This window comes from Felis catus, chromosome C2, assembly GCF_018350175.1.
Source record: "Felis catus isolate Fca126 chromosome C2, F.catus_Fca126_mat1.0, whole genome shotgun sequence".
In the NCBI taxonomy this organism is placed as follows: Eukaryota; Metazoa; Chordata; class Mammalia; order Carnivora; family Felidae; genus Felis; species Felis catus.
In genome coordinates, this window is record NC_058376.1 from 36,238,857 (window position 1) to 36,255,194 (window position 16,338).

Genomic DNA, 16,338 nt, shown 5'->3' on the forward strand with positions numbered 1-16,338 from the left:
AAGGAACAAAAAATCTACAAAAGAAATAGAAAACTATGAACAAATGGCAAAAATAAATCCTCACGTATCAAAAATTACTTTAAATGTAAACAGATTATTCAAAATCAAAAACATAGAATGGATGAATAGACTTTTTTTAATCCAACAATATGCTACCTACTTTAGCCTTAAAGACACACCCAGACTGAGAGTAAAGGGATGAAATAAGACATTTCAAGCATATGGTGACAACAGCAACAACAAAAAAGTGAAATAGACCTTAAACTCAAAATGGTAAAAAATAAAAAATAAGTCATTATGTAATGATAAAGGGGTCAATCATGTTAGTTTTCAACATCCTTGAAAACTTCCCAGGTATAATCTGAAAAAGGCCCCCATATATGGAAGGCATGGACAAACTGAAAAAAGATTCGTCGGTGGAAGATTTACTAAGGAAGGAAACTTACATATGAGACTTGTCTTCAGTGGCCACAAGACAAGTAGATTTCTGTGTATGACTACCAAACTTTAAAAGTTTATACAGAGGTCTTTATGGGTTCAGTCATATAAACCATCCCAATAGACTCAACACTTTCTATGTCAAAGTTGTATACTTGGGGTAATTTCTTGGAATGGGGAAGGCAAGAAGAATCTACATTCCAAGCATAGAAAAGAGGGTGGAGAGCCCCCAGTTAACAGGACTAGCCCATGGGCCAACCAGTAGTCATGTCATCTCAATGACCATCTCCCCACAACAAATATATAAAAAGCTATACATATTGTAAATATTTATATGCCCCACATCATAGCATCTAAATACATGAAGCAAAAACTAACAGAGCTAATGTTTATAGCAGCACCTTCAACAATAGCCAAATTATGGAAAGATCCTAAATGTCCATCAAATGATGAATGGGTACAGAAATTGTGGTTTATATACATAATGGAATACTACATAGCAATGAGAAAGAATGAAATATGGCCTTTTGTAGCAACGTGGTTGGAACTGGAGAGTGTTATGCTAAGTGAAATAAGTCATACAGAGAAAGACAGATACCATATGTTTTCACTCTTATGTGGATCCCGAGAAACTTAACAGAAGACCATGGGGGAGGGGAAGGAAAAAAAAAGGTTAGAGAGGGAGGGAGCCAAAACATAAGAGACTCTTAAAAACTAAGATCAAACTGAGGGTTGTTGGGGGGTGGGAGGTGGGGAGGGTGGGTGATGGGTATTGAGGAGGGCACCTGTTGGGATGAGTACTGGATGTTGTATGGAAACCAACTTGACAATAAATTTCATATTTAAAAGCAAACAAAAACCTAACAGAGCTAAATGGAGAAAATAATAATAAAACAATAATAGTTTGGGAGCTTTAAAATCTCACTCTCAACAACTGACTCATCATTCCAGAGAGAGAATAAATAAGGAAAGAACAGATTTGAACAACACTATAGACCAAATGGAATTACCAGACATATACAGAACATTCTATCCAACAACCACAGAATAAACATTCTTCTCAAGCACCCACTAAACATTTTTTTTTTTTTTAGTTAGGCTAGACCATATGTTAGGCCACAAACAAGTCTTCGCAAATTCAAGAGGATCATATCACTATTATATGAAACTAGAAATCAATAACAAGAAGAAAACTTGAAAACTTAGGAATATATGGAAATCTCCTGAATCATCAATGGATTAAAGAAGAAATTAAAAGATGAATAAAAAATCATCTTAAGAAAAACAAAAATGGCAACATACCAAAACTTACAGGATGCAACAAAAGCAATTCTAAGAGGAGAATCATAGCAATAAACATCTAGATTAGGTTGTTAGCAGGAGGAAGTATATAATAAAGATTAGAGAAGGGGCATCTGGGTGGCTCAGTCGGTTAAAAGTCTGACTTTGGCTCAGATCATGATCTCATGGTTAGTGAATTCGAGCCGCACCTCTGGCTCTGTGCTGACAGCTGGAGCCTGGAGCTTGCTTTGGGTTCTGTATGTATGTCTCTCTCTCTATCCCCTCACCTGCTCATGCTCATGCACTCTCTCTCTCAAATAAATAAACATTTAAAAAAATTTTAATAAAGGTTAGAGCAGAAATAAATAAAGAATAGGAAAACAATGGAGCTACCAAACTAAGAGTTGGTTCTTTGAAAAGACAAAATTGATAAAACTTTAGCTAGACTAACCAAGAAAAAAGGGAGAGGATCAATTTCCACTAATTATAAATGAAAGAGGGGACATTATAACTGATACCACAAATACAATAATTTGTAAGAGGTTACTATGAACAAATGTAAGCCAACAGACTGGATAACCTAGAAGAAAGAGAAACTTTCTTAGAAGCATATCATCTACAAAGACTTAATTAGGAAGAAATTAAAAAGTTGAACAGAGTAATTGCTAATAATGAGACTGAATCAGTAATCAAAAATCTCCTCTATAAAGAAAAGTTCATGACCAGATGGTTTCACTGGTGAATTTTATCAAACATTTAAAGGAAAATTAATGTCCATCCTTCTTAAACTATTCTAAAAAAATCAAAGAGGAAGAAACACTACTAAAATCATTTTATGAGGCCAGCGCTACCCTAATACTAAGCCAGAAAATGACATTACCAGAAAACTACAGAACAATATCACTAATGACTACAGATGCAAAAATTCCTAATAAAATACTAACAAACCAAATTCAACAGAACATTACAAAGGTTATTCATCATGATCAAGTTGGATTTATTCCAGAATGCAAGAACATTTCAACAACACAAATCAATGTGAAACATCACATTAACAGGATGAAAGAAAAAAATTATATGATCATTTTGATAGATTCAGAAAAAGCAACTGACCAAATGCAATATCTGTTCATGATAAATCTCTTGAAAATTGATGAATTTTTAATACAGGGGACATTCCTCAATATAATAAAGGTTAAATATGATAATCACATAGCTAACATCATACTCAGTGGCAAAAGCTACGAAACTTTGCCTCTAATGTCAGAAATAAGATAAAGATACCCATTCTTACCACTTCAACATAGTACTGGAGTCCTACCTAGAGTACTCAGGCAAGAAAAATAAAAGGCATCAGAACTGGAAAGAAAAAAGTAAAAATGCTTCTATTTTCAAATGATATAATTTTATATGTAGAAAATCCTAAAGACTCCCCCCAAAAACTGTTAGATATAATCAACATATTCAGTAAAGTTTCATGATACAAAATTAACACAAAAATCAGTAGTGTTTCTACACGATACAAAATATTATTTGGAAAATAAATTTAAAAAAATCCCATTTACAATAGCATCAAAACTCTAAATTATTTAGCTATAAATTTAACTACGGAGGTGAAAGATCTCCACTCTGAAAACTACAATATATTGGTGAGAGAAATTAAGACACAAATAAATGGCAAGATACACTGTGTCCATGGCATGAGAGAATAAACCTTGTTATAATGTCCATACTACCAAAGCAATCTACAGATTCAATGCAATCCCTAACAAGATTCCAATGACATTTTTTTACAGAAGTACAAAAACAACCCTAAAATTTATACAGAACCACAAAAGACCATGAATAGCCAAAGAAATCCTAAGAGCAAAGCTAGAAACATCATATTTTCTATTTCAAGCTATATTATAAAGCTATAGGAATCAAGAAAATGTGCCATTGGCATAAAAACAGACAAATAGACCAATAGAACAGAACTGAGAGCCCAGAAAAAAAAAATCCAAGCATATATAGTTACCTAACATTGCCAAGGGAGCCAAGAATACTCAGTAGAGAAAAGACAGATTCTTCAATACATTTTGCTTTGAAAACTGGTTATGCATATGTAAAAGAATGAAACGAGATCTCTATCCTTCACCACTCAAAAAGAAAAAACTGAACTCAAAATGGATTAAAAATTTAAATATAAGACCTGAAACAATAAAACTCCTAGAAGAATACCTAGGAAAAAAGTTCCTGGATCTATGTTTTGGCAATGATATAAGAACTCATACTCTCGGGGCACCTGGTTGGTTCAGTAGGTTAAATGTCTGAGTTTGGCTCAGGTCATGCTCTCAGCGTTCATAAGTTTGAGTCCTGAGTGAGGCTCTGTGCTGACAGCGTGGAGCCTGCTTCAGATTCTGTGTCTCCCTCTCTCTCTGCCCTTCCCCAGCTTGGGTTCATTCTCTCTCTCCCTCTCTCTCTCTCTCTCTCTCTCTCTCTCTCTCTCAAAAATAAATAAACATTTAAAAAATTTAAGAAACGCATATGTGTCAATAAGAAAAAAATATTCTGATTAAAAATCAACAAAGGACGAAAATAGGCATTTTTCCAAGGGAGATATATGAATAGCCAACAGGTATATGAAAAGATGTGCATTATCACCAATCATAAAGGGAATTCAAATCAAAAACAAAAATGAGGTATTATCTCACAACTGTTAGGAGGACAGTTATCGAGAAGACCAGATTATAAAAAAAGCTGGTGAGAATATGGAGAAAAGAGAACCCTTGTGCACTGTTGGTAGGATTGTTAACTGGTACATCCATTATGGTAAATCCTCAAAATATTAAAAACAAAACTATCATATTACCCAGCAATTCCACTTCTGGGGAATATATTTGAAGGAAAGGAAAACACTATGTCAAAGAGATACATGCAGCCCCATACCTATAGCAGCATTATTTACAATAGCCAAAGACACATAGGAAACAAACTGTTCCTATATATGTACACATGGGATGTGTACATTTTATTCAGCCATAAAAAATGAGTAAACACTGACATTTATGACAACATAGGAAACATTGACATTTATGAGGACAGTATACTATTTGAAATAAGTCATAGAAATACAAATACTATATCATCCCACTTATATGCAGAATCTAAAACCAAACAAATAAAAAACAAACAAAAAATACCCAAACTCATAGAAAAAGAGATGATTTTTGTGGTTACCAGAGATGAGGGAGTGGTAAATTGGAGGAAATTGGTTAGAAGGTACCAACCACCAGTTATAATATAAGTACTGGGGATGTAACACACAACATGTTGTTTATTGTTAACACTCCTGAATGGTATATTTAAACACTGCTAAGTAAATAAACCATAACATTTATCATTTCAAGAAAAAGAAAGTAAGTATATGAAGTGATCAATGCTAACTAAATTACTGTGGTAATCATTCCATATAAATGTTTGCTGGTAATTATGCTGTATATTTTAAGCATATAAAGTACTATCTATCAATTATATCTCAATAAAACTAAAAAAATTATTTATTTCATTTTTAAAAATACTTTTATAGTATGCCAGAGTAAATAATATGAAGATTAATGGATGCCAAGTAAGACATTTATACATATATTTATGAAGCATGAAAAGAAAATGGAAGATATATGATTTAAAATTTTATCTCCTATGGCCATTAATTGTACCTCTGTGGCCTTTGAAAAACATAAACTCCTAACAACCCATCTCAGTAGTGTTTCTTTCTGGGGGAACTAATGATATTCTAGTGAACCAACTCTTCACTGTTTTTTAAAAGTAAAAATGCCCCTCAATGTTCGTGACCATCAAAAATGCACACACATATTTTCAATTGCCTTTGGAGTGGGATTCAGAGATAAAGGGACAATGTGAGAATAAAAGCAATAAAGTGGATAGCCCTGACCAGAGTCTTCCAGAAGAGATACAGGCCTTCTCTCTTATGTGTAACTTATACATATCTCTATTGACTAATCAGTTTAACCTTTGCTGTCTGTCCTTTCTGAAAGTAATAAGGAAAAAGCTTCTATAAAGGAAATGAATTCATGTTTCCTTTAGAGCAGCCTGTGAAAATCAGAGACTGGTTTCAGACCTCCTAAATATCCCCAGTGTAGATATACTGTTGCGGAGATCAGGCAACAGAGCTCAGGAAATGTTTCAGGCCCTTTAAATATATGAAAGTGCTATGGAGTTGAAAGATGTGGGAAAAAAAATGTTTTGTTTTGCCCTTATAGGATAGTTTTCTTTTTTTTTTTTAAATTTTTTTGAATGCTTATTTATTTTTGAAGGAGAGAGAGAGAGACAGAGCATGAGCAGGGGAGGAGCATAGAGAAAGGGAGACACAGAATCCAAAGCAGTCTCCAGGCTCTGAGCTGTCAGAACAGAGCCTAATGCGGGGCTTGGATCCACAAACCATGAGATCATGACCTGAGCTGAAGTCGGACGCTTAACCAACTGAGCCACCCAGGCGCCCCAGGATGGTTCTATTTCTAAGAAGAGCAAGTGAACATTGTGGGTATTGACAAGGAAGGATCTAAGAGTAACATTTCAACCTTGCTTTATGAAAAGACCTTGAGATGCATAGTTTGGTGTCTTATTTAAGCAATCCTTACAAAACATCAAGATTATATTATTGTCTAATATTTTCTGGCAAACATTATAAAAATTTAATACTTTTAAAACTTTTTATTTATATAGATGATACAATGCAGAAGTCTACTATTAATTTTGTTGCATGACAATAACTGAATGTTCCAGGACTATTTAACAGTCCTTTAATCATTGAATTGTAAGTGGTTCGCAAGTATCAGGTTTCTACTCAATGGGTTGGCTTCAATTAATCTATGAAATCTGGGGGGAAAATCAATGTCAATAAACTTGACTTTATCTTTCCAGTTTTTCCCCACAGTCCTTTATCCATCCAATTCCCTTGATATCAAGTATTTCAAAATTCTAAATTTTTCACAAATTAGGTAGAATTTTAGAATTAGCAAAGGAATACTACAAATATACCATACGCTATACTGCATCTTCAGTGTGGTCAAGTGCAACACATTTTTTTTTGAGAAAGAGGGAGAGAGAGAGGGTGCAAGTGAGTAAGGGCAGAGAGAGAGAGAATCCCATGAAGGGCAGGGAAAGAGAGAGAGAGAAAGAGAGAGAGAAACAGAGAGAGAGAGAGAGAGACAGAGAGAGAGAAGCAGGGCTTGTGCTCACCTGAAGCAGGGCTCATGCCCATGAACTTCAAGATCATGACCTGATCCAAAGTCAGATGCTTAACCCACTGTGCCACCCAGGTGCCCCAAAGCAACACTTGTTAACAAAACTAATTAAAATTTATGTAGCAAAAATACGCACACTACATGGATAAATTTTTAAATATTCTTATATCATGTAGGTCAGATTCCCCACCTAATGAGTTCAGTTCTTTAAAGAAATTAGTTATAAAAAACTTTAAATTTCAAATTTAAATATTTTGGGATAAATTTAACAGAAAAATATGTAAGACTTCTACACTATAAATTACAAAAAAAATGCTGGTGGAAATCAACAAAGAACTAAATTAATGAAGATATTTATATTTATGGTTTGGAAGATTCAATATTGCTAAGAGTGTAACTCTTCCAAAGTTTTGATATATATAAAGCAGTTTTGATCAAAACCCTACCAAGTATTTTGAAGAAATATACAAGGGATTTTCTAAAATTTATATGGGAAACAAAGTGTTTACAGTATCAAAAAATAGAGTTCAAGACTAGATAATTTGGAAGACCTTATTTTTAGCCTAATTATTAAATTAGGATAGTCAAGAGAGTAGCATTGACATTGGAATAGCCATGTAGAAAAATGAAACTAAAAGAATTCAAATACAGATCAATACTTATTGGCCAGTTAATGTTAGAAATCGTCAATTCAATAGATTAAACTATGGTCTTTTTAACACGAAGTGCTAGAACAATTGGATAGTTGTATTTTTAAAATAATGAAACTAACATCACACAATAGAGATCAAAACAGAAGAACTGAAATTATAATATTTTCATAACAGAACAAAGGAAAATATTTGTTACCTTGTTTGAGGCAAAGATTAATAAAAGAGGGCACAAAAAGCATGGATTATAAAGAAGCAAAACTGTTGTAACAGACTTTATCAAAATTAACAACTCCATTACTCTCCAAAAGACATAAAGAAGCCAATTAAAATGTAAGTACATATTGGAGGTGGGGGAATTGTTTTTATATATAAGGTGAAGTGTTTGCACACAGAATATATAGAGAACCTTAAAAAATTAGTAAAAAAATAAAAATCTTTGAAAAATGGAAAAAATTGAACTGATATTTCAATATATGGATGGACAATAAGCACATGAAAAACATTTGTCAAAATCATTAGTTGTTAAAATGAGCATTTAAATCACAATGAGATACTGTTACTTTTGCACTAGAGTGGCTGAAATTAAGAAGCCTGAAATATCACATATTGGTGATTATATGATACAGCTGGAGTTCTTATACATTGCTGATGGGAATGAAAAATATACAATCACCTTGGAAAACAGATTAGCAGTGTCTAATAAAGTAAAATGTGCATATAAATCAGTAATATAACTCAGTAATCACAATCCTGTGTAATAAACCAAGAGAAATAAACTATATACAGACACTAAAAATACAAAGTTGTTCATAGCACATTTCTTCATAATAAACAAAAACTGGAAATAACCTAATGTCCACCACCGGGCCAACAGACTGTGACCAACTGTAGTTTGGAATACTACTCACTAATACAACAATTAATAAATTATTAACTTATGCAAGAATACAGGTAAATAACTCAAACATTACGGTATGCTAAAGGAATAAAAATCAAAAGCATATGGCTTATATGATTCTATTTGTTTTAAATTCAAGAAAATACGAACTGATAGAGACAAAAAACATATCAGTGCTTTCCAGGTGTCAGAGTTGGGGGAGAGGACTGAATGCAGAGCAGCATACACGAGATTTTTTTGGAAACATGTAAATGTTTATATCTTCACTGTAAAGATGGTTACAAATCTATCTCTGAACATCAAAATCCATACTCTGTATACTTAAATTGGTTGAATTGTATTGTCTGAATTATATCTCAATAAACCTGGGATAAAAATCAAATTAAGAGAATAAATACTTATAATGAAATATTAAAAACATAAAATAAATGCCCATTCTGGGGTATAAACAATGTTTGAATGTCTATCTCAGAAGATTTTTCAGTTAGCTCAATATCCAAGAAAGAACGTCTTATTAAAATAATCTTACTCAAATCAAATATGGAATATATTCTTTCTATGGCGAATCAAGTAATTTCAGACCATGGCATCACAAGCCTAAAATTTAGATTTATTTCCTGAGCACTTTGCATGCTATCAGTCAAACAACAAGTTCACTAAATTTGGTAGAGATTTAATTTGGCTACTGAATGCCTAACCTAGATTTCTTTTCCCAAGTGCGCTGATCCCTATGGCAATAAATGAATAAAGCATATTGCATGATTCGAACACCTCTAATTTAAAGCAACTTAATCAACCTTCTTCATTGAAAGATTCTGAACTACAATTACAGCACTAATGTCTAGCTGTCGGTTCTTTTCAGGCCTGGTACCAGAGAATAATTGCATCCCATGTATTTTCTTGTGGAAACTGCTTCATGCCCAGAGGTTATATTTTTTTTTCATTTAATCATTTCTTCTGTATAAGTGCTAGTCACATAGAGACTTTTTTACCTATGATATTCAAATGTGACCCACCCCATCTGAATACCATAGAGGTAAATGCAATTAATTAACTAATTAATAAGGATTTGGCAATGCCAAAAGTACATTTAATAGTCAGAAGGTTACAGATTCTTTGCAATGTCCCTTAATATTTGTAGGATGCTCTAATTTTTAATGTTTATTGTATGCTGAGAAAATTTTATTTCTGAAATTTTAAGAGACAGTATTTTGACAATTATCTTTTCACTTTATGCTTTAAAGACTTATTTCAGTACTCAGAATAGTTTCTTTAAAAAAAATAATGCTTATTTTTCAGAGGGAGAAAGAGTGTGAGCAGAGGAGGGGAAGAGAGAGAGAGGGAGACACAGAATCTGACGCAGGCTCCAGGCTCTGCACTCTCAGCACAGAGCCCCACTCGGGGCTTGAACTCACCAACTGTGAAATCATGACCTGAGCCGAAGTCAGATGCTTAACCGACTGAGCCACTCAGGCACACCCAGAATAACTGCTTAATAATTGACTAAAACTCTTATTATACTTTTTAAAATAATATTGCCACCAAAGGACTTTACTAGCTACAAAAAACATCCATGGGCCTTTTACAGAAAATTCAAAACAATGGCATAAAACTATAGATAACATAAAATTTGATTGTGTATTTATATATTCCAAGTATATTTCAATGTGACCTCATGATCTAAAATATATAATCATTCATCTAATATTTTGAGCTTTAATATTTATGACTGATCCCTTATAAGGTCATTAACCTAATTATATTAAATATAATCTAATGTTATCCCACTTATCCTCTAGTGCAAAGTTGCATATTCCTCTCCTAGCTTTGCTAAAGTGGTACTTATAATCCTTTTATCTTCCACTAATACAGTAAGTCTCTTCAGCACATCTTATTTCTTCTGTAAATTCCAATGAAAATTTATTTGAAAGTGATGTATTTTTTTTCCTAACCAAGAGCAATCTGAAAGTAGTATAAAGATTTTACCCTAATTTGGGGATGAAAATTTGAATAATTTCTAACCTCAGGTCTAAGCGCATGGCACAAAATATCACCTTGTACGTTTCTGTTTTCCCAAAGAGTCTTGGAGATTTCCAATTTAGTCAAATATTACATCTTTGAGAACTTGTTGGCCACAGACTTTCCTTAATAAGGCTAATAAAGATTACTTTAGTATTTTGAATTATCTTTTATACTTGTTCCAAAGACACAACATACCAAAAGGATAAACCCTATCCTCCTCAACTAAGATGAAAAACAGGTCATCAGAACCTGGTTTTACCTGTTGTGGTTTAGCACGATCAGACTTCTCTGATAATTTTGTATTTGAGATCATCATGTGCTCTTGTCAAAAACACAAAGTACTAATATTTTCCTGCTTTGGTGTTACCTAAAATGGTTAAAGTTTCTTCATGGATCTGCAGGGCCCTGCATCTCCTACCCGTCGAACAGATGTCCTAGGAAAGCTATTTAACTTTTGTCTCTCAAACGGAGGAACATTGGAGTTCTCTTGGTCATAGCTCCTCAATGTCCCTGCTATGAAGGTCCATTATCAAAGGCCTATACGGTTGCAAACATAACTGCTACTGAGCAGTGGGGTCATAAATATAAAATCATTATCCTGTGCTATTTTCAACTGCATTCCATAAACTTTTCTTTTTCATTCTTAATGGTATTTGTAGAATATTCCAATACATTTACATTTACTTTATTTTTCTTTTTAAATTTTTATAATGTTTATCTATTTCTGAGACAGAGCATGAGTGGGGGACGGGAAGAGAGAGGGGGAGACACAGAATCCGAAGCAGGCTTCCGGCTCCGAGCTGTTAGCACAGAGCTGGACTCCAGGCTTGAACTCACAAACCGTGAGATCATGACCTGAGCTGAAGTCAGTCGCTCAACTGACAGAGCCACCCAGGCACCCCGATTTAAATTATTAAAACACTCACTCCAGTTTAAAATTTTTATACTGAATTTTAAAAGTTACCTTCCTCCATGGTATAAAGTTGGGAGAGACTTACATACTTTTATTTATTTATTTATTTATTTATTTATTTATTTATTTATTTAGAGAGAAAGAAAACACAGGCAGGGGAGGGGAAGAGAGAAGGAGAGACAAAATCCCAAGCAGGCTCCTCACCATGAGCGCAGAGCCCAATATGGGGCTTGAACTCACAAACTGCCACCTAGGGGCCCCTAAAGTTAGGAGAGATTTAATTAGGCTCTGAGATACCTCTTTTTTTCCCTCTTCTATATATGGCTCTTCTAGTGCCTTAGGTCTAGTAGAAAGAAAATTAAAAAGGACAAATACTTCTCTGCTTAAGTTTCTATTGTGGTTATTTATCTTCTGCCACTATTCAGTTTTCATAGTCAGCAATTAGTGCTGTCTGTAACAGTCCAAAGGAGCTACCTTCTCAGGTGGATCAAAATATACATACTCTGGGGGCACCTGGGTGGCTCATCAGTTAAGCATCTGACGCTTGATCTCACCTATGGTGAGACTGATCCCCTGTCCGACTCTGCACTAACTGTGTGGAGTCTGCTTGGGATTCTCTCTCTCTCCCCCCCTCTCTCTTTCTCCCCCTTCCCCACTCACTCTCTCTCATTACTCTCTTGCAAAATAAATAAACTGTGTGTATATATATATATATATATATATATATATATATATATATATAAAATAAACTGTACACACACACACACACACACACACACACACACACACACACACGTGGGCTGCAACTTCAGCCTAGATCTCACATTGAAGAAAACACAGACAGACCTGCAGTTGACTATAGCCTGATACTAAGCCATAATTGAGAATAAATCCACAGCCAGCTCAAAGAATGTAAATTTAAAGTTGAGGCTTATGTATATATACCTTTGTTGGTGAAAACCATCAGGATATTATTGTATGGTACTATAACAAAGTTAACTGTCAGTCCATGTGTATATTACAAATATCTAAATCCATAATCTATGTCCAGGACTTATCTGGACACAGATTACTAATCCAACTGATACATCATCACAGAGGATTGTTCTAAAAATATGGATTTCAACATTGTGTCTTCCAGGTTGACATAAACAAACAGCAGACAAGCAAACATATATTGTTCTTATGTACCTAAAACTGTATTATGTATTATTATAAACCTAAAACTAAATTTATTTACATGTGTTAAAAATATGATCTAATTACTTCTGCAATATCATTCTTTTCTCAGACTTTATAAACTAGCACCAATTTATATCAGTGCTTGTAATGTTTTTTCTTGACTTAAAGATCTTTGTTGCCTGGATTGTTCCTGTTAGATCATTTTTTATTATTATTTGGCTAGTTAATTCACATTAATTTTCCAAGTTTTAGGTTTTATTATGCATTATCTCAAGTGCTTTCTATACCTATCTTCATTTCCCCTCAACTCCATGAGTACCTCTTTAATTTAAATCTTTACCAGGTCTCTTTTTCACCTTTATTATACTTACATTTTATCTATATACTTATATTGTCAACTTTGTGGAAATAAGAAAAATGTTTTATCCACTTATTTAGTTTTAGTTCTTTTTCTTACACAATCTGACTCCTACATGATATTAATACTCACTGAAAAATAAATACTTGAATAAATCTGATATTCCCATAGCTTAAATATAAAATTTTCTATCATCAAATGGAAAATGGACTGGAAGAATCAATACTGTTAAAATGTCCATACTATCGAAAGCAATCTACAGAATTCAATGCAATCCCTATAAAAATACCAATAGCATTTTTAGCAGAACTAAAACAAATAATCCTTAAATTTAAATGGAAGTATAAAAGACCCCAAATAGATAAAGCAATCTTAATAAAAAAGAATAAAGTTGGAGGTATCAGAATCCCAGATTACAAAATATACTACACAGCTATAATAATCAAAACAGTATGGTACTTGCACAAAAATAGACACATAGATCAATAAAACAGGACAGATTGCTCAGGAATAAACCCATGCTTATTAGGTCAGTTAGTCTTCAACAACAACAACAACAACAACAACAACAACAACAACAACAATGGCAAGGATATACAATGGGGAAAAGAGAGGTTCTTCAATAAATGGTGCTGGGGAAATTGGACAACCACATACAAAAGAATGAAACTGAATCACCGTCTTACACTAGACACAAAAATAAACTCAAAATGAATTAAACATCTAAATGTAAGACCTGAAACTATAAAACTCCTTAAAGAAAATATAGTCAGTCTCCTAGACATTGACCTTACAACATTTTTCAAGATAGGTCTCATAAGACAAGGGAAACAAAAGCAACATAAACTACTGGGACGACACAAAAATAAAAAGCTTTTGCGCAGAGAAAAAATCCATCAACAAAACAAAGAGGCAACCAATCTAGTGAATGGGAGAAGATATTTGCTAAGAATATATCTGATAAGGTTAACATCCAAAATATATAAAGAACTTTTACAACTGAAAACTAAAAAATCATCATCATTGTATCATCATTGTCATCATCTAATTAAAAATCGGCAGAGAACCTGAACAGATATTTTTTCAAAGATAACATACAGATGGCAAATAAACACATGAAAAGATGCTCAACATCACTATTAGGGAAATACCAATCAAATCCACAATGAGATATCACCTTACACCTGAAGGCTACCAAAAAGACAATAAATAACAAATGCAGGTGAGAATGTAGACAAAAGAGAGTCCTCATGTACAGTTGGTGGGAAGGTTAACTGTTGCAACCACTGTGGAAAATAGTATGGAAGTTTCTCAAAAACTTAAGAATAGAAATGCCATATGACCCAGCAATTCCACTATTGGGTATTTAATCAAAGAAAACAGAAATACTAATTTGAAAAGATATACGTACCCCTATGTTTACTGTAGCATTACTTACCATAGCCAAGATATGGAAGCAAACTTAGTGTCCATTGGTAAATAAATGGATAGAGAAGATGTTTTATATAGATAGATCTACTATTTACACACACACACACACACACACACACACACACACACACACACAAAATAACACACACCAGATTACACAGCCACACAAAATGAAATCTTGCCATTTGTGAAAACATGAATGGACCTAGAGGGTATTTTGCTAAGTGAAATAAGCCAGATATAAATAAATACCTTACGATTTCACTTAAATGTGGAATCTAAAGCAAAACAAATACACACACACACACGCACACACACACACACACACACACAAAAGAACAGAAAGAAGAAAAACAGAAACAGACCCATAAATATAAGGAACTGGTGGTTACCAAAAGGAAGTATGGTGGGGGGTTGGGCGAAACAGGGGAAGGGGAGCAGGAGCTACACTTTTTTACCTAAGAAATAAATTAGTTATGGCCATGAAATGTACAGGGTAGGGAATATATTCAATGGTACTGTAACAGTGATATACGGTGATAGATGGTAGCTACACTTGAGAACACATCATAATTTATAGAATTATTGAATCATTAATTTGTACTCCCAAAATTCATGTAACATTTTACGTCAACTATGCTTCAATTTAAAGACAAAAATCAGGTAAATGGTGATATTTGCTGAATCCTGTTAAGGTTTTATTTTTCTTCACATTATAAATAAAAACTAGTTCATATGCACCTGAATCCAGGCTAACATTTCACAAATATACAATGGTTAACTAAAATAATTGAAGTGGAAGTATCTAATAAATTTAATACTATCTTTATGACAGAAAAAAAGTATATCTTTATCATGTGATTGACAGAACTTTGCAAGTTGTTACTTATTGTTTCAACTCCAAGTGACTCCGATCAAATAAGACTAGAAATCATTGCCTTAAGTTAAAAAAAATAAATGTATGTCTATCTATAGATACATAGATCTGTAGATAGACTACAGGACTTTAACATAAAACATCTTCCAAATTTTGATTGTAAAAGTCCTGTATGTCATTCATTTTATAGGATCGTAGCACATAATCTTCAAATACGGTCAACAGCAATTTCTCTTGTTCTTTTTCCCATGTGCTGCTTTTCATAACGATTGGGCACTATTTCTTTTATTATACCTGGCCCATGGCGACTTGGTTTGGCTAATAGATTTCTACAAAATCTAATCTTCGAATTTTGTATGCAAGTTTTATGAGAATTGGAAGTTTATTATTTGCCTTTCTCTTAAAACTCAGTTGCAATACTTTAAGAAAGTACACACCAGACTGCTAAATACTAAATGTCATCTAGACCAGACTACTAAATGTTCTGTCTACTGCTGTCAGGACAAAAATTCTCCATTTTATAAAAAATAATGGAAAACTAGCACAAAATATCTAATGTTGGTTGTTTTTGTTTCTCTTTCTCTCTTAAAATATATTTTCTATTCAGTTTATGGCATTTAAGTTATTTTAATTAAACAACTGGAGCATGTAGTATCTTCAGTCACCATTAATGTGTATTATTGAGTACCCTTCTGGTTACTTAAATAAAGTTGAGCAAAAATTAACAATTCCTCACTACCCAAGGCAATGGGGAAACATTAGGTAAACTTCTCTGGCATAATGGAAATAGCAGAAGCATACATACAAATATGGAGAAATAAGCTCTAGATTCATTGGGTCAGATTCTGATGAAACTAAAAGAATTTTTTAATTATATTATTTCTTAATGGTGATTATAATAATTATATTAAGCAGAGTGACAAGTTCGAGGAAGAATATAAAAAAAAAACATTCATGGGCCGCCTGGGTGGCTCAGTCGGTTGAGTGTCCGACTTTGGCTCAGGTCATGAACTCGTGGTTCATGAGTTCGGCCCCCTCT

At 33.4% G+C, this 16,338-nt stretch overlaps 2 long non-coding RNA genes across 2 annotated transcripts in view; one reads left to right on the forward strand and one right to left on the reverse strand.

Moving 5' to 3' along the window:
- LOC109491703 overlaps nt 1-6,480 on the forward strand; it is a 28,082-nt gene extending 21,602 nt beyond the window's left edge. Inside the window, exon 3 of the long non-coding RNA XR_002145168.3 lies at nt 6,445-6,480. This is a non-coding gene — a long non-coding RNA (uncharacterized LOC109491703). The remainder of the gene's footprint in view (nt 1-6,444) is intronic.
- LOC123379910 overlaps nt 1-16,338 on the reverse strand; it is a 293,176-nt gene that overhangs the window by 133,712 nt on the left and 143,126 nt on the right. The window lies entirely within an intron of this gene.